Source organism: Gymnoscopelus braueri, assembly GCF_963280865.1.
Source record: "Gymnoscopelus braueri genome assembly, chromosome: 2".
NCBI classification, from domain to species: Eukaryota; Metazoa; Chordata; class Actinopteri; order Myctophiformes; family Myctophidae; genus Gymnoscopelus; species Gymnoscopelus braueri.
Genome location: NC_137604.1, coordinates 9,644,448 through 9,667,639, shown reverse-complemented (window position 1 = coordinate 9,667,639; position 23,192 = coordinate 9,644,448).

Here is a 23,192-nt window from a genome sequence, read left to right as displayed (position 1 = left end):
TTTTAGATATTGGTCCATAGTTTGTATGTAGACAGTTTCACACAGATTGCAAAAAAATCCTAGGAGGAGTAGGGATTTAAGTTATGATTTAAGTTCATACAATTAAAAATGTCAGGAGAAGAAGCAGATCCTTGAGGCATATGTTCTTCATGGTGAGAGGAATGGGTGAGAAAATGTCATACCAGTATAGGTCAAAAGGGGCATCTTTTGATCTGATGACTTTGAAAGTCGTCCAGTGTGGGGCCATAAGACTCACAACAAATAATTTACTGTTTTGGGGTGTGTTAGAATTGACAGTAAGAAAATAGTTGAACGTTGAGCTACCTGTCCCCATGTCATACTTTCACCCATGCCCTCATTCATTCAAGTAAATCTTTTAGATACACAGTCCCACCTAGAATATATTTCACCAGGCACCACTGGCACGTTTAATGTCTGAGATAAAGCGTCCAGTACACGTGGTACAATCTGATCTTGAAATAAAATAGGTTGTTGATGGTTATTAATATATCTTTCTTCCCAATAACCCATAAAGAGGTCGGCATAGTTTTGTGCAAATGCCAGGCCCATGGTAATACCCTTCTATTGGATATAATAAGAAGTGAGAAAGCAGTTTGGTGTGCGTATTGTTTTAACATGATTCTACACTTGCAACACAACATTTTAATTTGTTTTCGTTTTTATCGGATGAAAAAATATACAACATAACACCCGCTAATATTTGGCTATGCAAATATTTTTTGTTATTCGAAGTCGAATATATCAAAATCTGAATTTGTGAATGCCCTGTGTTTTGTGTTTTTCTGGAGGGGGAGGGGGGGTGATATCATTCATGTTAACCACAAATCTGTTTAGCGATCCTTAGCTATGTTTATTATTGTCTATTTGGAACCCCATTCGCAACATAATAAACATTATATTACATTTCAAAAATGTAAAATACAAAACATATATATTATATGTTGTGGTAACTCAACATAATAACATAAAACAGTATACTGATAGCTCAGGCAACAGCATAGTTACAATTTCAGATTGTGCTCTACACAGTCCCAAACAACCAAGAAACATAAAAAATGTACAGTATGTGTCAGCATCAAAAGCAGATGTTGGTATTTCCAGGTCCTCTTTTATCATCACTTCAGGTGGGTTGGTATATGAACGTACATCCAGTCGTGAAAGTTACATCATACAAAGGTTTATTATAGAAAGGTTCACAGCTTCAGAAGATAAGCAGGCATCATAAGCAGCTCTCTGGTCCGAATTCTTCCTCTTCTCTCGTTTACGTGACATATTTATATCGTTCAGGGGCTCCCAGAATCTATGTCCCCCTCCCTCCTGACTCGGGGCATCTCCCTGTCTCCCCAACCTCTGAGGGGTCATGCGTCACCCTCTTTCACAATACGGTTCTCACCACAGAAAGGACACAAACATGTTTAAGTGACAATTTAGACTGACATCAACTTCACCCCTACTCTAGTTTACCACCCCTCCTCCTCTCTGTTACATGTATTCCATCATGGGCTCTTGTGTGTCCTCTGCAAGACCTATCTGCTGACTATCTGCTTTCCCCTCCTTTGCCTCATCCTGGAGACCACAGACGCTATCTTACTACATTCTTTGGAATGTTCAGCTCACACCCTGCTTCGTTACTGGCTTCCAGATGTTTCTGCTGTGTCACTACTATAGCTTTTACGATTGTGAGCAGCATCTGAGTTGTTAACCCCTTGTTTGCTCCTACAATGTCTTCAACAACAACACCACGGATCCCTCCCAGGTCACTGAGCTGCGGCTGAAAATCGAGTCGGTGGTGGACGTTAATGGAGGAAGCCACTATACCACTGAGATGTTCCAAGAAGCAGAGAGAGCAATACAGGAAAAACAACAAGAGATTCTCAAAGAGAATGAAGAGACGAGACGTAAAGAGATGGAAAGACTGAAGAAAAAACATGGACCGGCGACTCTGACACAAGCACAGACACAGTTGAATGCAGAACATCAAGAAGAAGTAAGAAAGGAAGCTGAAACAAATAACGACTTCCTTTATTCACACTTGATAGATAACGTATATCTATCATATATTTGAGTATAATTTTCAGGTTCATAATTACCCAACACGTAGCTCAAATAACCTCAGACCCCCAAAGGCCCGTACCTCTCAAACCCAGTTTAATATAGGCTTCAGAGGGTCAAAAATATGGAATTCTCTGCCATTACATCTATGGAAGAAGGTTCTAAAATCGCTTCTCTTAACAACCAAATACTTTCCATATGGTCTGCCTAATATAATATAATAACATTTTCCCTAGAGGTTTACGTTTTGGTTCCCTTGACTTTTATTGTTGTAATACGTTTTAGCTGATTCTTTCTTTTTTTGTAACGGTGTCCATTTTGGTCTTTTCCGTTCTGTTTCTTCATCTGTATGACATATCTATTAGTGTTTAAACTGTAATGGATGTGTATATTCCACATTGATGTTAATTTTATCCTATGAATGTACAAATATTCCCGGAGAATGCCACTTCTCAAGCCCCTGGAGGGTTTTTAGGCATTCTCCTTCACATTTTTACCGAATCTTTGTGTATCATTTTTAAATATTCTTGTAAGTGATAATAAACAAACAAACAAACAAACGTAGTGAAAGAAGCAAAGGTGCTTTTGGCGAATCTTCTGGAGAAAGTTGTAGATAAAGGAGCAGAAATGATAAAAGAAAAATGCAGTATCCAATGAATGACTAAGCTTCAGTGAGACATACCAACCACTGTATATCCAAGTCAAAAAATCTACATGTTTATAAAGAGGAAAATTGGAAAATTGCATGTTATGATTCATGAAGAGAAAACAAATGTAGCATATTTGTTTATTTGTTTGAAAGAAGAAGACTGTTTTTAAAATAACCAATAATGTTGTAATAAAATGAGAAAGGTTTGACCACTACAGCTGTTCTTGGTGTCTTGTATGAAAATGCATAAGGTTTGATCACTTTCTGTGTATGGCAGTACAATAAAATAATGGATAATACATGAATGAATGAATAAATAAATACATAGACAAACAAACAAGCAAATATATATTAATTAATACATAATTGATATCAATATTCAATATAGATTAATTAGTCTTAATACAACTCTGAGAGTGTACCCATTAGTGTGCTCTATAACAAAGACATCTGTCATTTACTCCTACATGTATTCAAATATGCTCTATTGGGCCCTAAATGTGTACTGTAATTTGAGGGGGGAAAGTATTATATGTATTTATCCCCTCATTTATAAAGGAAATGTATGCTGTTAGAGGATCAGTCGGCCAGGGTGAGGGGTTGTATTGGTAACCGGAGTACTAGCCCTAAAACACGCTCACCCCCATTTGTTTTGCGGACCAGCGGTTCTTGTATTCTTGTATTTGTTTTACTGAGGATAAGATTAGAAATAAGTTTAGGGTTAGCCATAGTTTCACTGAGGTTAAGTTTAGGAATAAGGTTAGGTTTTAGTGCCGTTTTAACGACGTTATGTTTAGGAATAAGGTTTAGCCCTAGTTGGTATATGCATACTATATACATCCATATACATCCATATATATGCATGCATGTGTATGTATGTATGTATGTATGTGTATATATATATATATATATATATATATATATATATATATATATATATATATATATATATATATATATATATATATATATATATATATATTCCAAATAAATGGAAGTATGAAGGTACAGTTAACTCCTGAAACTTGATTAGCTCATTGATTTATACTTTACTGTTATCTTCCTTCTCTCAGTGATGCAAATGTAACTTTGCTTAATCATGGTCCCATGATCCTTCACAGCATGTTTTGCACTTTACTATTGCACACTGAAAAGATATAAAAAGACAGGGAGACACCAGAGATGTGTCAGTGAGCTGGTCCTTGTTGATGAACCTTCATAGCCTGTCTTTATACTTCCTCTGTCTCTCCAGACCTACATCAGGATTTCAACATTGAAACAGGTAAGACACTGAGACCCTCTTGTCTTTTAGTGACATGTAGATGGGAAAGTGTGACCATCTATAATACCTTATACAGTAAACATACTTTAAAATGCTTTATAATCAGCTTATAACACTGTATGAGAACTCATAAATACGCATAATGCTTTATAACAATAATCATAGCACATTATAAATAATTGAATATAGACTTTTTCAAGTATCATGATTACTGGTCACTTATAGACATCAGCATCCAGACTGGAGACAAATGTAGACATGGGTGTGTGTCCCCTTTGAAGTTGAATCACCTGTGTGGTACAAATTGTTAAATTTTACTTACCTTACTGTCTGAAATCCTGATGAGATCACAAATATATAGATGCAGATTCTAGATGCATGGTACTCAATTGACCTAAATGTTCCTTCTTTTCCATCTACTAAAGATCAGACTGACACTGATTTGTTGCAGTTAGTTAATCAAGTATGTATTCATGATGAGAATGTCAAACTGGGGGGACTCTACTTTGACAAAAAAGGAACTGTGCAATTGTAGTTTGTCTATGATTGCCATTGACAACCAACGTATGGCAGTGTTGATTTCATGAGAAAATCTATTGGGCAACAAAGTTCTAATTAAACAATCTATTACAAAAGCTTACATGAACAGCATTCAGCAATTAATGTACATCATGCTTCATTACCACACAAATCATCCAAATTCATAACTAGCTTTAGATTCCATGACCTAACTCAATTCAATATAATATCAAATACTGTACAATAGATAGAAAGTTATATCCACAGGCATAATTGAGAAATGTCAAACAGGAAAAACGTATGAATCAAATCAAATTAAAATAAAATAAGGGTTCGCAATATCAGTGAGTAATTTCAACAGTAATGTAATTTCCGAGAGGCATGAGGTTGCGTGATGTATAGTTATCCTAAACTCAGTTCAAGTATTGTCCATTTAACCCTTCCATTGTATTAGGGTAATTTTTTTTAGCTGTTTTCAAGTTTAAATAGGTCAAAAGTACCCTTTAAATTTCTTTATTGGAACAAGGCTTCATGATTTCCTTAGAAACGACTGTTTTAACGCAACAAAATTACCACAATTTTAGTTAATTCTGATGGTCTCTATAAAAAACTATGAAATCTGTGGTGTTAAGGGTCAAATATGACCCGGCAGAGAAGTGTGGCTCAATTCCCCCCAAATTGTCAATATTCAATGTTTACATGTTTGAGAGTGAGAGAAACTTGTCCTCAATCTGCATTTGCTATTAGGAGTAAAATAAAGTTTGGGTTCATGAAAAATAAATGACTTGTATTGTATATGGGTACATGTTTACCCTTAACACATCACTATTTTTTTAATCTCTCAAGAACAGATTCTGCACTGCGTTGGAATCTGTCGGGGAGGTTCGTCATAACGTGTGCGCATTCAGATCAGGAAGCAGGCCGCGCTTTACCCAATCAAATGTAGTGGGCGGGATTCACATCGTCGATCTTTCCCCCTCGAAACAAACCCAAACTAATTTAACAATAGTGTCCGCGGAGCAGACAAAACCACAGAAAGATATTCACATTTTAACTTACTCTTTCATCATAGAAACAAGTGGGCTTATAACCAAAACGATCCATGTTCTCTGGGAGAAGTGGTGTTAGTGTTCCGTGTAGAAATATTGTTAGTGGGAATGAAAACATAGTGGCCCCCACCGGAAGTGAAAGCTGAAGGCAGACCTCTAAACCCTGGTTTCCTTGCGCACTGGTGTCACGTTTTCTTCCGCCCAGAGCCAACAGACATAGAACAAACAGCAGAGGTCGCTGTTTTTCATTTTCAGTTGGATTTGGGTTCCCAGATTGCTATTTTTTTAATAATATTACAATTTTTAAAGTTAAAAAACAAAAACAAGTATGTTATTTTTGGAAGTGTGAGTTTTATAATTGAAAACGAGCTATATTGAAAGATGAAACCCTAACCGTAACTCAAAAAAAGTTTTTACATGGATATGAATGGATAACAAGTCAGCTATGAGGTGGGGGGAAAAATAAATGAAATGTATAATTTTTTGAGAATTTTGGCCTGAGTTAAATCACGGCTCACATTTGAGCCGCTAACACCAAAAGTGTCAGCGGGTTTCTAATACAATGCAAGGGTTAAGACACACAGTAACATTTCTAAACACAAGATACTATTTGTTTCCACACAAACCAAGCAGATGGTACTGTCTTAATGAAGCCTAAATGTGAGAGTTGTTATTATTACTCAATAACTTACTCATTACACTTATTTCCACTGATAGGTTCTCCCTGCAATCAACCCAGAGTTAAAGAACCACCACAACGATCAGGAGGGCCGTCTACTAATTTTCCTGTCTTCAGGTGAGTGATGGAATCTCAGTCAAGTTATGTATAGTCTACCCAGTGGTGGTAAAAGTAATGACATTTTTTACTTAAGTAAAAGTATCAATACCACACTGTAGAAGTACTCTGTTACAAGTAAAAGGCCTGTGTTCAAAATGTTCCTTGAGCAAAAGTACAAAAGTATTGACATCAAAATATACTTAAAGTACCAAAAGTAAAAGTACTAAATAGTTTGAAAATAGCCGATCTACAAGCTCACAACGCTATTTTCGAATAGCCTAGGTATAAAACAGGGCTAAAGTGGCTTAATATATGTTTTATAATATTATAATTTATATCTGCAAAGTAACTAGTAACTAAAGTTTTCTAATAATTGTAGTGGAGTAAAAGTACAATATTTGCCTCTGAGATGTAGTGGAGTAGAAGTAAAAGTACTGAAAATTGTAAATACTCCAGTAAAGTAAAAATACCTCACAACTGTACTTAAGTACAGTACTTGAGTAAATGTACTTAGTTACTTTACACCACTGCGTATACCCTGCCTATTTCACCATCATGCATGTCAAAAGTCCTGCAATAGTTGTCTGTCGAGGCTAACATGAACAAAATTGCTAATACGCTAAATAACGCTATTTATTATTACGGAAAAGGGTCTACAGGCCGATCAGTTAATATTCTTTTTATTTTGAGCATTTGTAACTTTTAAGAAGTAGCCTACCACTCTTATAAAACGACTCCCCTGTTTACAGTATATTACAGCCCATTTGATTACATGATGAAAAACTGTTGCTGATTGAGTTAAGAACGTCAGTTGTCTTATATGAATATCTGTTGTTATAATGTTATAATCATTCTCCCCCCCTTACAGAGTAACAAAAACACAAGCCAGAAATGACTTCCACAGGTATGTACTCCCTCACACACACACACACACACACACACACACACACACACACACACACACACACACACACACACACACACACACACACACACACACACACACACACACACACACACACACACACACACACAGTAAGAATGTTTATCATGCAAAATCATATCCTTTTTTTTTTCATATCATTGAAGAATTTCGGATGGTGATGGTTGGAAAGACTGGAGTTGGAAAGAGCGCCACTGGAAACACCATCCTGGGTTATAGAGCATTTAATGCTTCATTCCGAGCGGAATCTGTGACAATAGACTGTGAGAAGAAAGGAGGTGTAGTGGATGATAGAAAAGTATCTGTTGTTGACACGCCAGGGTTGTTTGACACCAGATATGAAGAGCAAAAAATCATTGCTGAGATCAAACAGTGTATGTCTTTTGCTGCTCCTGGTCCCCATGTTTTCCTGGTTGTGATCAGACTGGGAAGATTCACAGAAGAGGAGCAGCAATCAGTGAAAATTATTCAGACGGTATTTGGTGAAAAGTCAAAAGAATACACCATGATTCTCTTCACTGGTAGTGACCAGCTTGAAGGTGAACAAGTTGAAGACTTTTTGAAAAAGAGTCCAAAACTACAAGAACTGATCAGAACATGTGGTCACTATCATGTCTTCAACAACAAAACCAAGGATCCCTCTCAGGTCACTGAGCTGCGGGTGAAAATCGAAAAGATGGTGGAAGGTCATGGAGGAAGCCACTACACCACTGAGATGTTCCAAGAAGCAGAGAGAGCAATACAGAAAAAACAACAAGAGCTTCTCATTGAGAATGAAGAGAAGAGACGTAAAGAGATGGAAAGACTGAAGAGAATCCACAACCTGGCGACTCTGCCACAAGCACAGACAGAGTTGCATGCAAAACATCAAAAAGAAGCAAGAGAGGAAGCTGAAACAAATAACGACTTCCTTTTTTCAGACGTGGTAGATAAGGTAGTGAAAGCAGCAAGGGCGCTTTTGTTGAATCTTGATAAAGCTCTAGATAAAGGAGCAGCAATGATAAAACAAATATGCGGTATCCAATGAATGACAAAGCTTCAGTGAGATATACCAACCACTGTATATCCAAGTCAAGAAATCCACATGTTATAAAGAGGAAAATTGAAAAATGGCATGTTATGATTCATGAAGAGAAAACAAATGTAGCATATTTGTTTATTTGTTTGAAAGAAGAAGACTGTTTTTAAAATAACGTGTAATGTTGTAATAAAATGAGAAAGGTTTGACCACTACAGCTGTTCTTGGTGTCTTGTATGAAAATGCATAAGGTTTGAGCACTTTCTGTCCATGACAATGAAATAAAATAATGGATAATAAATGAATGAATAAATACATAAACAAACAAACACGCAAATATATTAATTCATAAATAATTAATATCAATATTCAATTTAGATTAATTAGTCTTAATTTAGCTCTGAGAGTGTACCCGTACGGGTCCATTTGGGTAAATGTGTTCACTCTCACCCTGCTCTCTCACTGGCAGTGGCAACAAGCAACAAAGTGGCATTCAATTTCCAACGGTAGCTGGGCCTCTGCAACGCTGTTCAGAATCAGAATCTTTATTGTCACGTCACAGGTTTACAGGTGTACAAATGGGGTGAAATTAGTTTTTGTGCAAGTTCCATCATTTTTCGATTGTTTCCAGAAAGAGAAAGAAAAGAAAGAATCAAAACGTCATCAAACGTTAAGTACCAAGGACCCCAATACCAAGGACCCCAATGGAAACAAGACCGCAAGGACTTTTTTGGACGTACCTTTTGAGTGTTTGACTATACTTGTGCTGTTTTTACATTTCTGCCTAATACAATTTTAAATCAATCAATCAATCAATCAATCAATCAAAAACAGTTGGCTACTTAGCTAGCATAGCAAGCTAACAGGGAGTAGCATTGTAACACACGCACGCACGCACGCACGCACGCACGCACGCACGCACGCACGCACGCACGCACGCACGCACACACACACACACACACACACTAAAACGAGCAATTTATACTACACACGGCAGACATCCATCCCCAAAGATTCAGCAATAATTAATTGGATATTAATCCAATGATGAGAGTGTGTGTGAAATATATCAATATATCAACCAATAACTTATACCAAATATCAACAACGTTTTAGAAACAGGGACAAACCGCAACCAGCAGTCTTTACAAGCACCTTCACAGAAAAACAAGGGCAAAGTCGTGTATAATTAATATATAACACTATAAACTATAACAAAGAAATCTGTCATTTACTCCTAAATGTACTCAAATATGCTGTATTGGGCCCTAAATGTACTCTAATTGAGAGGGGGGAAGTATTATATCTCTGCTGTCCAGCGCGAACCTGCTAACTCCAAAACGCTCATTGTTCAGGAAACGAAAAAACAAAATATACGTTTTTCAGGAAATGAAGAAAACCTTATATTTTTTAAAACAAAGCAATACTGCCTCATCAAAGTTGGTATAGTGACTTTATATATTGTCAGATACTTGCATTTGTCATTATATTATCAACATTTTACCCAAATCCAGTGCAAGTGGAGTTAGTAGTTTCAGACGAGCAGAAATCAAGCTGAAGTTAGCTGGAGTTAGGAGTCCGAACAACAATAGCTCCACTCGCTGCTGAGGGAGAGGTTTCAAAAGGGTACAAATTCCCAAAAGCTAACAATGGATCTCCAAGCTCACAATGCATCACAGCGTGTGAATTAATGCCCTGATGCTTCATGACACTTATTATATAGGCCTACAATAATAAAGAGGACTATAAATATTACAATAACTTCTGCAAAGAGGTAGTAGAACTAGCGCAACAGAAATGCTATGAACACCTTTCTTCTTGTTACATTGCTCTCCTCATTAAACACTTCATAGATTTTAGAAATGTAATTACTTGTTTTCATAACATTAGCGTCAGTGCTAAGTTTGATAAACAGGTACACTGCATAGTTTTAACAGACAACAGGGATAAAAACCCTGACGTTTAGTTTGTTTATGTGCTGCTCCGTGTTCCTCCTCTCTGACTGCGCAGCCAGCTCGCTCTGTCTGTGTTGTGCAAAGGCAGCAGCAGAGGGGAGGGAGGGAGTTGCGTGGTATTGATGGACAGTTTGAGGATCCAATGGAGTTTGTTAGGTTTTGTCAGAGGCGCTTTTTAATACTTTTCATTGGTTATTTTTTTTTTTACACAGACGTAAAGGGTGTTCAATAGCGTTGATTTATGAAAAAAAAAAAAAAAAGCTGAAAATAGAGTTAGAGTTAGCTGGTTCGTCCTGGACACCGACGATATGTATTTAGGCCCTCTTTTGTAAAGGAAATGTATGCTGTTAGAAGATCAGGCGGCCTGGGTGAGGAGTTGTATTGGTAACCGGAGTACTCGCCCCAAAACACGCTCACCCCCAATTGTTTTGCGGCCAGCGGTTCTTGTATTTGTTTTACTGAGGATAAGGTTAGAAATAAGTTTAGGGTTAGCCATAGTTTCACTGAGGTTAAGTTTTTCCGTGTCTCCAGTGTTGGGCAAGTTACTTTATATTTTTAATAGATTACATATTACTTATTACCTTAATTTTAAAGTCATATATTTTGCTACATATTACTGTCTCAGCAGGAGTAATACATTAAATTACTTATTACTTTTAAGTTACTTTTTACCAAAATGCCCAAATCTTTTTCTAAACAAATATCAACAAAATGGCTGTCATTACAGAGAGAGTACACATTTAACCAAATCGACACGTACACTTTCAGAGATAATGATTTGATTGAATGATTTAAAACGGTAGTAGGGCCATACTATGTAGAATAGGCCATTATCAACCGAAATAATTCATGATAACTACCGACTGAGCCACTGAGTCGGCAGAGCATGCCCCTACTAGGACGAAACAATCGTCCTGATAAGAGGTGATAACTGCCATTGTATCGGATGATGACGTTCGAAGTTGGTGGAATCAATCGCTTGTTTACATGAAGTCAGGCCATTTCTTGTAAATGCTGTGAGTGATCTGAAGGTGCAAAGTTCAACCTGCAGAGAGAGAAGGAATATAACAGCAAACGGCCACAAGGTCTTATTTCAAGGTTTCTTTATTAGTACCAAGTGTAAATGTGTTTTGCAGATGGAAGATTCAGTAATCCAGAGTTAAAATCAAAAGACATCCAAACAAATACTTTAAAACACGTATAATCGTAGTATTACACATCAACAACATTAATATACCTGCAAACAGCAATACAGAAGACATAATGCGTCAGTCGGTTTCATATGCATACAGTAGTCCAAGGGTGCCCTTTATACCACTGTAAGAAGTTTGAGATAAAATAGGCATTCCATTTATGACTAAACTATGAATAATTTTGTTGTACCAGGTCAAACATGAAGGGAATAAGAACATTTATTAAATTAAAAACATTGTTGAAATCATGTCTCTAATCCACTCAACGTAATAAATAACCGACTGGGCATTGGCCTGTTCATTCCGCATCACCCAGGCCTCATAACCTTAGAGACCAAGTGCAAGTCATGAACTTGTTGAGCTACTTGCTAAGTGAATTAAGCATAGATGAATTAGGCTATGGCTTTCTGTCATGCGCCAAGCCCCTGTTTCACAATGAAAAACGATACTGAAATTAAATACAGTCAAAATGCCATTTCATGTTGTCTTTAAAAAGTGCACATGAATTGATAGTAATTGAAGTAATTATTTGTGTGCAGCAATTTCAATCAAACCTGGATAAGACGAGGTTCAAACCGAGGACTGTCTGAGCTACTATATCCCATACATTAATTTGAGAGAAAGATGTCCATGCGATTAAGTAATTAAGTAAGAACATTGGAGTGCTGAGGCATTGTGGGTATTGCTATTGTAGTCAATCTCTTCATTATTTTGAATTTAATGGCAGATTTCAAACTAAAACTAAACTTTATTATTATTCTGTTAGGGATAGAAGAATATAAAAAACTACAATATTCATTGGTTCGTTAAGAATGTTCTTCACATACTTCGGCTTTTAGATATTGGTCCATAGTTTGTATGTAGACAGTTTCACACAGATTGCAAAAAAATCCTAGGAGGAGTAGGGATTTAAGTTATGATTTAAGTTCATACAATTAAAAATGTCAGGAGAAGAAGCAGATCCTTGAGGCATATGTTCTTCATGGTGAGAGGAATGGGTGAGAAAATGTCATACCAGTATAGGTCAAAAGGGGCATCTTTTGATCTGATGACTTTGAAAGTCGTCCAGTGTGGGGCCATAAGACTCACAACAAATAATTTACTGTTTTGGGGTGTGTTAGAATTGACAGTAAGAAAATAGTTGAACGTTGAGCTACCTGTCCCCATGTCATACTTTCACCCATGCCCTCATTCATTCAAGTAAATCTTTTAGATACACAGTCCCACCTAGAATATATTTCACCAGGCACCACTGGCACGTTTAATGTCTGAGATAAAGCGTCCAGTACACGTGGTACAATCTGATCTTGAAATAAAATAGGTTGTTGATGGTTATTAATATATCTTTCTTCCCAATAACCCATAAAGAGGTCGGCATAGTTTTGTGCAAATGCCAGGCCCATGGTAATACCCTTCTATTGGATATAATAAGAAGTGAGAAAGCAGTTTGGTGTGCGTATTGTTTTAACATGATTCTACACTTGCAACACAACATTTTAATTTGTTTTCGTTTTTATCGGATGAAAAAATATACAACATAACACCCGCTAATATTTGGCTATGCAAATATTTTTTGTTATTCGAAGTCGAATATATCAAAATCTGAATTTGTGAATGCCCTGTGTTTTGTGTTTTTCTGGAGGGGGAGGGGGGGTGATATCATTCATGTTAACCACAAATCTGTTTAGCGATCCTTAGCTATGTTTATTATTGTCTATTTGGAACCCCATTCGCAACATAATAAACATTATATTACATTTCAAAAATGTAAAATACAAAACATATATATTATATGTTGTGGTAACTCAACATAATAACATAAAACAGTATACTGATAGCTCAGGCAACAGCATAGTTACAATTTCAGATTGTGCTCTACACAGTCCCAAACAACCAAGAAACATAAAAAATGTACAGTATGTGTCAGCATCAAAAGCAGATGTTGGTATTTCCAGGTCCTCTTTTATCATCACTTCAGGTGGGTTGGTATATGAACGTACATCCAGTCGTGAAAGTTACATCATACAAAGGTTTATTATAGAAAGGTTCACAGCTTCAGAAGATAAGCAGGCATCATAAGCAGCTCTCTGGTCCGAATTCTTCCTCTTCTCTCGTTTACGTGACATATTTATATCGTTCAGGGGCTCCCAGAATCTATGTCCCCCTCCCTCCTGACTCGGGGCATCTCCCTGTCTCCCCAACCTCTGAGGGGTCATGCGTCACCCTCTTTCACAATACGGTTCTCACCACAGAAAGGACACAAACATGTTTAAGTGACAATTTAGACTGACATCAACTTCACCCCTACTCTAGTTTACCACCCCTCCTCCTCTCTGTTACATGTATTCCATCATGGGCTCTTGTGTGTCCTCTGCAAGACCTATCTGCTGACTATCTGCTTTCCCCTCCTTTGCCTCATCCTGGAGACCACAGACGCTATCTTACTACATTCTTTGGAATGTTCAGCTCACACCCTGCTTCGTTACTGGCTTCCAGATGTTTCTGCTGTGTCACTACTATAGCTTTTACGATTGTGAGCAGCATCTGAGTTGTTAACCCCTTGTTTGCTCCTACAATGTCTTCAACAACAACACCACGGATCCCTCCCAGGTCACTGAGCTGCGGCTGAAAATCGAGTCGGTGGTGGACGTTAATGGAGGAAGCCACTATACCACTGAGATGTTCCAAGAAGCAGAGAGAGCAATACAGGAAAAACAACAAGAGATTCTCAAAGAGAATGAAGAGACGAGACGTAAAGAGATGGAAAGACTGAAGAAAAAACATGGACCGGCGACTCTGACACAAGCACAGACACAGTTGAATGCAGAACATCAAGAAGAAGTAAGAAAGGAAGCTGAAACAAATAACGACTTCCTTTATTCACACTTGATAGATAACGTATATCTATCATATATTTGAGTATAATTTTCAGGTTCATAATTACCCAACACGTAGCTCAAATAACCTCAGACCCCCAAAGGCCCGTACCTCTCAAACCCAGTTTAATATAGGCTTCAGAGGGTCAAAAATATGGAATTCTCTGCCATTACATCTATGGAAGAAGGTTCTAAAATCGCTTCTCTTAACAACCAAATACTTTCCATATGGTCTGCCTAATATAATATAATAACATTTTCCCTAGAGGTTTACGTTTTGGTTCCCTTGACTTTTATTGTTGTAATACGTTTTAGCTGATTCTTTCTTTTTTTGTAACGGTGTCCATTTTGGTCTTTTCCGTTCTGTTTCTTCATCTGTATGACATATCTATTAGTGTTTAAACTGTAATGGATGTGTATATTCCACATTGATGTTAATTTTATCCTATGAATGTACAAATATTCCCGGAGAATGCCACTTCTCAAGCCCCTGGAGGGTTTTTAGGCATTCTCCTTCACATTTTTACCGAATCTTTGTGTATCATTTTTAAATATTCTTGTAAGTGATAATAAACAAACAAACAAACAAACGTAGTGAAAGAAGCAAAGGTGCTTTTGGCGAATCTTCTGGAGAAAGTTGTAGATAAAGGAGCAGAAATGATAAAAGAAAAATGCAGTATCCAATGAATGACTAAGCTTCAGTGAGACATACCAACCACTGTATATCCAAGTCAAAAAATCTACATGTTTATAAAGAGGAAAATTGGAAAATTGCATGTTATGATTCATGAAGAGAAAACAAATGTAGCATATTTGTTTATTTGTTTGAAAGAAGAAGACTGTTTTTAAAATAACCAATAATGTTGTAATAAAATGAGAAAGGTTTGACCACTACAGCTGTTCTTGGTGTCTTGTATGAAAATGCATAAGGTTTGATCACTTTCTGTGTATGGCAGTACAATAAAATAATGGATAATACATGAATGAATGAATAAATAAATACATAGACAAACAAACAAGCAAATATATATTAATTAATACATAATTGATATCAATATTCAATATAGATTAATTAGTCTTAATACAACTCTGAGAGTGTACCCATTAGTGTGCTCTATAACAAAGACATCTGTCATTTACTCCTACATGTATTCAAATATGCTCTATTGGGCCCTAAATGTGTACTGTAATTTGAGGGGGGAAAGTATTATATGTATTTATCCCCTCATTTATAAAGGAAATGTATGCTGTTAGAGGATCAGTCGGCCAGGGTGAGGGGTTGTATTGGTAACCGGAGTACTAGCCCTAAAACACGCTCACCCCCATTTGTTTTGCGGACCAGCGGTTCTTGTATTCTTGTATTTGTTTTACTGAGGATAAGATTAGAAATAAGTTTAGGGTTAGCCATAGTTTCACTGAGGTTAAGTTTAGGAATAAGGTTAGGTTTTAGTGCCGTTTTAACGACGTTATGTTTAGGAATAAGGTTTAGCCCTAGTTGGTATATGCATACTATATACATCCATATACATCCATATATATGCATGCATGTGTATGTATGTATGTATGTATGTGTATATATATATATATATATATATATATATATATATATATATATATATATATATATATATATATATATATATATATTCCAAATAAATGGAAGTATGAAGGTACAGTTAACTCCTGAAACTTGATTAGCTCATTGATTTATACTTTACTGTTATCTTCCTTCTCTCAGTGATGCAAATGTAACTTTGCTTAATCATGGTCCCATGATCCTTCACAGCATGTTTTGCACTTTACTATTGCACACTGAAAAGATATAAAAAGACAGGGAGACACCAGAGATGTGTCAGTGAGCTGGTCCTTGTTGATGAACCTTCATAGCCTGTCTTTATACTTCCTCTGTCTCTCCAGACCTACATCAGGATTTCAACATTGAAACAGGTAAGACACTGAGACCTCTTGTCTTTTAGTGACATGTAGATGGGAAAGTGTGACCATCTATAATACCTTATACAGTAAACATACTTTAAAATGCTTTATAATCAGCTTATAACACTGTATGAGAACTCATAAATACGCATAATGCTTTATAACAATAATCATAGCACATTATAAATAATTGAATATAGACTTTTTCAAGTATCATGATTACTGGTCACTTATAGACATCAGCATCCAGACTGGAGACAAATGTAGACATGGGTGTGTGTCCCCTTTGAAGTTGAATCACCTGTGTGGTACAAATTGTTAAATTTTACTTACCTTACTGTCTGAAATCCTGATGAGATCACAAATATATAGATGCAGATTCTAGATGCATGGTACTCAATTGACCTAAATGTTCCTTCTTTTCCATCTACTAAAGATCAGACTGACACTGATTTGTTGCAGTTAGTTAATCAAGTATGTATTCATGATGAGAATGTCAAACTGGGGGGACTCTACTTTGACAAAAAAGGAACTGTGCAATTGTAGTTTGTCTATGATTGCCATTGACAACCAACGTATGGCAGTGTTGATTTCATGAGAAAATCTATTGGGCAACAAAGTTCTAATTAAACAATCTATTACAAAAGCTTACATGAACAGCATTCAGCAATTAATGTACATCATGCTTCATTACCACACAAATCATCCAAATTCATAACTAGCTTTAGATTCCATGACCTAACTCAATTCAATATAATATCAAATACTGTACAATAGATAGAAAGTTATATCCACAGGCATAATTGAGAAATGTCAAACAGGAAAAACGTATGAATCAAATCAAATTAAAATAAAATAAGGGTTCGCAATATCAGTGAGTAATTTCAACAGTAATGTAATTTCCGAGAGGCATGAGGTTGCGTGATGTATAGTTATCCTAAACTCAGTTCAAGTATTGTCCATTTAACCCTTCCATTGTATTAGGGTAATTTTTTTTAGCTGTTTTCAAGTTTAAATAGGTCAAAAGTACCCTTTAAATTTCTTTATTGGAACAAGGCTTCATGATTTCCTTAGAAACGACTGTTTTAACGCAACAAAATTACCACAATTTTAGTTAATTCTGATGGTCTCTATAAAAAACTATGAAATCTGTGGTGTTAAGGGTCAAATATGACCCGGCAGAGAAGTGTGGCTCAATTCCCCCCAAATTGTCAATATTCAATGTTTACATGTTTGAGAGTGAGAGAAACTTGTCCTCAATCTGCATTTGCTATTAGGAGTAAAATAAAGTTTGGGTTCATGAAAAATAAATGACTTGTATTGTATATGGGTACATGTTTACCCTTAACACATCACTATTTTTTTAATCTCTCAAGAACAGATTCTGCACTGCGTTGGAATCTGTCGGGGAGGTTCGTCATAACGTGTGCGCATTCAGATCAGGAAGCAGGCCGCGCTTTACCCAATCAAATGTAGTGGGCGGGATTCACATCGTCGATCTTTCCCCCTCGAAACAAACCCAAACTAATTTAACAATAGTGTCCGCGGAGCAGACAAAACCACAGAAAGATATTCACATTTTAACTTACTCTTTCATCATAGAAACAAGTGGGCTTATAACCAAAACGATCCATGTTCTCTGGGAGAAGTGGTGTTAGTGTTCCGTGTAGAAATATTGTTAGTGGGAATGAAAACATAGTGGCCCCCACCGGAAGTGAAAGCTGAAGGCAGACCTCTAAACCCTGGTTTCCTTGCGCACTGGTGTCACGTTTTCTTCCGCCCAGAGCCAACAGACATAGAACAAACAGCAGAGGTCGCTGTTTTTCATTTTCAGTTGGATTTGGGTTCCCAGATTGCTATTTTTTTAATAATATTACAATTTTTAAAGTTAAAAAACAAAAACAAGTATGTTATTTTTGGAAGTGTGAGTTTTATAATTGAAAACGAGCTATATTGAAAGATGAAACCCTAACCGTAACTCAAAAAAAGTTTTTACATGGATATGAATGGATAACAAGTCAGCTATGAGGTGGGGGGAAAAATAAATGAAATGTATAATTTTTTGAGAATTTTGGCCTGAGTTAAATCACGGCTCACATTTGAGCCGCTAACACCAAAAGTGTCAGCGGGTTTCTAATACAATGCAAGGGTTAAGACACACAGTAACATTTCTAAACACAAGATACTATTTGTTTCCACACAAACCAAGCAGATGGTACTGTCTTAATGAAGCCTAAATGTGAGAGTTGTTATTATTACTCAATAACTTACTCATTACACTTATTTCCACTGATAGGTTCTCCCTGCAATCAACCCAGAGTTAAAGAACCACCACAACGATCAGGAGGGCCGTCTACTAATTTTCCTGTCTTCAGGTGAGTGATGGAATCTCAGTCAAGTTATGTATAGTCTACCCAGTGGTGGTAAAAGTAATGACATTTTTTACTTAAGTAAAAGTATCAATACCACACTGTAGAAGTACTCTGTTACAAGTAAAAGGCCTGTGTTCAAAATGTTCCTTGAGCAAAAGTACAAAAGTATTGACATCAAAATATACTTAAAGTACCAAAAGTAAAAGTACTAAATAGTTTGAAAATAGCCGATCTACAAGCTCACAACGCTATTTTCGAATAGCCTAGGTATAAAACAGGGCTAAAGTGGCTTAATATATGTTTTATAATATTATAATTTATATCTGCAAAGTAACTAGTAACTAAAGTTTTCTAATAATTGTAGTGGAGTAAAAGTACAATATTTGCCTCTGAGATGTAGTGGAGTAGAAGTAAAAGTACTGAAAATTGTAAATACTCCAGTAAAGTAAAAATACCTCACAACTGTACTTAAGTACAGTACTTGAGTAAATGTACTTAGTTACTTTACACCACTGCGTATACCCTGCCTATTTCACCATCATGCATGTCAAAAGTCCTGCAATAGTTGTCTGTCGAGGCTAACATGAACAAAATTGCTAATACGCTAAATAACGCTATTTATTATTACGGAAAAGGGTCTACAGGCCGATCAGTTAATATTCTTTTTATTTTGAGCATTTGTAACTTTTAAGAAGTAGCCTACCACTCTTATAAAACGACTCCCCTGTTTACAGTATATTACAGCCCATTTGATTACATGATGAAAAACTGTTGCTGATTGAGTTAAGAACGTCAGTTGTCTTATATGAATATCTGTTGTTATAATGTTATAATCATTCTCCCCCCCTTACAGAGTAACAAAAACACAAGCCAGAAATGACTTCCACAGGTATGTACTCCCTCACACACACACACACACACACACACACACACACACACACACACACACACACACACACACACACACACACACACACACACACACACACACACACACACACAGTAAGAATGTTTATCATGCAAAATCATATCCTTTTTTTTTTCATATCATTGAAGAATTTCGGATGGTGATGGTTGGAAAGACTGGAGTTGGAAAGAGCGCCACTGGAAACACCATCCTGGGTTATAGAGCATTTAATGCTTCATTCCGAGCGGAATCTGTGACAATAGACTGTGAGAAGAAAGGAGGTGTAGTGGATGATAGAAAAGTATCTGTTGTTGACACGCCAGGGTTGTTTGACACCAGATATGAAGAGCAAAAAATCATTGCTGAGATCAAACAGTGTATGTCTTTTGCTGCTCCTGGTCCCCATGTTTTCCTGGTTGTGATCAGACTGGGAAGATTCACAGAAGAGGAGCAGCAATCAGTGAAAATTATTCAGACGGTATTTGGTGAAAAGTCAAAAGAATACACCATGATTCTCTTCACTGGTAGTGACCAGCTTGAAGGTGAACAAGTTGAAGACTTTTTGAAAAAGAGTCCAAAACTACAAGAACTGATCAGAACATGTGGTCACTATCATGTCTTCAACAACAAAACCAAGGATCCCTCTCAGGTCACTGAGCTGCGGGTGAAAATCGAAAAGATGGTGGAAGGTCATGGAGGAAGCCACTACACCACTGAGATGTTCCAAGAAGCAGAGAGAGCAATACAGAAAAAACAACAAGAGCTTCTCATTGAGAATGAAGAGAAGAGACGTAAAGAGATGGAAAGACTGAAGAGAATCCACAACCTGGCGACTCTGCCACAAGCACAGACAGAGTTGCATGCAAAACATCAAAAAGAAGCAAGAGAGGAAGCTGAAACAAATAACGACTTCCTTTTTTCAGACGTGGTAGATAAGGTAGTGAAAGCAGCAAGGGCGCTTTTGTTGAATCTTGATAAAGCTCTAGATAAAGGAGCAGCAATGATAAAACAAATATGCGGTATCCAATGAATGACAAAGCTTCAGTGAGATATACCAACCACTGTATATCCAAGTCAAGAAATCCACATGTTATAAAGAGGAAAATTGAAAAATGGCATGTTATGATTCATGAAGAGAAAACAAATGTAGCATATTTGTTTATTTGTTTGAAAGAAGAAGACTGTTTTTAAAATAACGTGTAATGTTGTAATAAAATGAGAAAGGTTTGACCACTACAGCTGTTCTTGGTGTCTTGTATGAAAATGCATAAGGTTTGAGCACTTTCTGTCCATGACAATGAAATAAAATAATGGATAATAAATGAATGAATAAATACATAAACAAACAAACACGCAAATATATTAATTCATAAATAATTAATATCAATATTCAATTTAGATTAATTAGTCTTAATTTAGCTCTGAGAGTGTACCCGTACGGGTCCATTTGGGTAAATGTGTTCACTCTCACCCTGCTCTCTCACTGGCAGTGGCAACAAGCAACAAAGTGGCATTCAATTTCCAACGGTAGCTGGGCCTCTGCAACGCTGTTCAGAATCAGAATCTTTATTGTCACGTCACAGGTTTACAGGTGTACAAATGGGGTGAAATTAGTTTTTGTGCAAGTTCCATCATTTTTCGATTGTTTCCAGAAAGAGAAAGAAAAGAAAGAATCAAAACGTCATCAAACGTTAAGTACCAAGGACCCCAATACCAAGGACCCCAATGGAAACAAGACCGCAAGGACTTTTTTGGACGTACCTTTTGAGTGTTTGACTATACTTGTGCTGTTTTTACATTTCTGCCTAATACAATTTTAAATCAATCAATCAATCAATCAATCAATCAAAAACAGTTGGCTACTTAGCTAGCATAGCAAGCTAACAGGGAGTAGCATTGTAACACGCACGCACGCACGCACGCACGCACGCACACGCACACGCACACGCACACACACACACTAAAACGAGCAATTTATACTACACACGGCAGACATCCATCCCCAAAGATTCAGCAATAATTAATTGGATATTAATCCAATGATGAGAGTGTGTGTGAAATATATCAATATATCAACCAATAACTTATACCAAATATCAACAACGTTTTAGAAACAGGGACAAACCGCAACCAGCAGTCTTTACAAGCACCTTCACAGAAAAACAAGGGCAAAGTCGTGTATAATTAATATATAACACTATAAACTATAACAAAGAAATCTGTCATTTACTCCTAAATGTACTCAAATATGCTGTATTGGGCCCTAAATGTACTCTAATTGAGAGGGGGGAAGTATTATATCTCTGCTGTCCAGCGCGAACCTGCTAACTCCAAAACGCTCATTGTTCAGGAAACGAAAAAACAAAATATACGTTTTTCAGGAAATGAAGAAAACCTTATATTTTTTAAAACAAAGCAATACTGCCTCATCAAAGTTGGTATAGTGACTTTATATATTGTCAGATACTTGCATTTGTCATTATATTATCAACATTTTACCCAAATCCAGTGCAAGTGGAGTTAGTAGTTTCAGACGAGCAGAAATCAAGCTGAAGTTAGCTGGAGTTAGGAGTCCGAACAACAATAGCTCCACTCGCTGCTGAGGGAGAGGTTTCAAAAGGGTACAAATTCCCAAAAGCTAACAATGGATCTCCAAGCTCACAATGCATCACAGCGTGTGAATTAATGCCCTGATGCTTCATGACACTTATTATATAGGCCTACAATAATAAAGAGGACTATAAATATTACAATAACTTCTGCAAAGAGGTAGTAGAACTAGCGCAACAGAAATGCTATGAACACCTTTCTTCTTGTTACATTGCTCTCCTCATTAAACACTTCATAGATTTTAGAAATGTAATTACTTGTTTTCATAACATTAGCGTCAGTGCTAAGTTTGATAAACAGGTACACTGCATAGTTTTAACAGACAACGGGGATAAAAACCCTGACGTTTAGTTTGTTTATGTGCTGCTCCGTGTTCCTCCTCTCTGACTGCGCAGCCAGCGCGCTCTGTCTGTGTTGTGCAAAGGCAGCAGCAGAGGAGAGGGAGGGAGTTGCGTGGTATTGGCGGACAGTTTGAGGATCCAATGGAGTTGTTAGGTTTTGTCAGAGGCGCTTTTTAATACTTTTCATTGGTTCAAACTTTTTTCTTTTACACAGACGTAGGCCTAAAGGGTGTTCAATAGCGTTGATTATGAAAAAAAAAAGATGAAAATGGAGTTAGCTGGTTCGTCCTGGACACCGACGATATGTATTTAGGCCCTCATTTGTAAAGGAAATGTATGCTGTTAGAAGATCAGGCGGCCTGGGTGAGGAGTTGTATTGGTAACCGGAGTACTCACCCCAAAACACGCTCACCCCCAATTGTTTTGCGGCCAGCGGTTCTTGTATTTGTTTTACTGAGGATAAGGTTAGAAATAAGTTTAGGGTTAGCCATAGTTTCAATGAGGTTAAGTTTTTCCGTGTCTCCCGTGTTGGGCAAGTTACTTTCTATTTGTAATAGATTACATACTTATTACCTTAATTTTAAAGTCATATATTTTGTTACTGTCTCAGCAAGAGTAATATATTAAATTACTTATTACTTTTACCAAAATGCCCAAATCTTTTTCTAAACAAATATCAACAAAATGGCTGT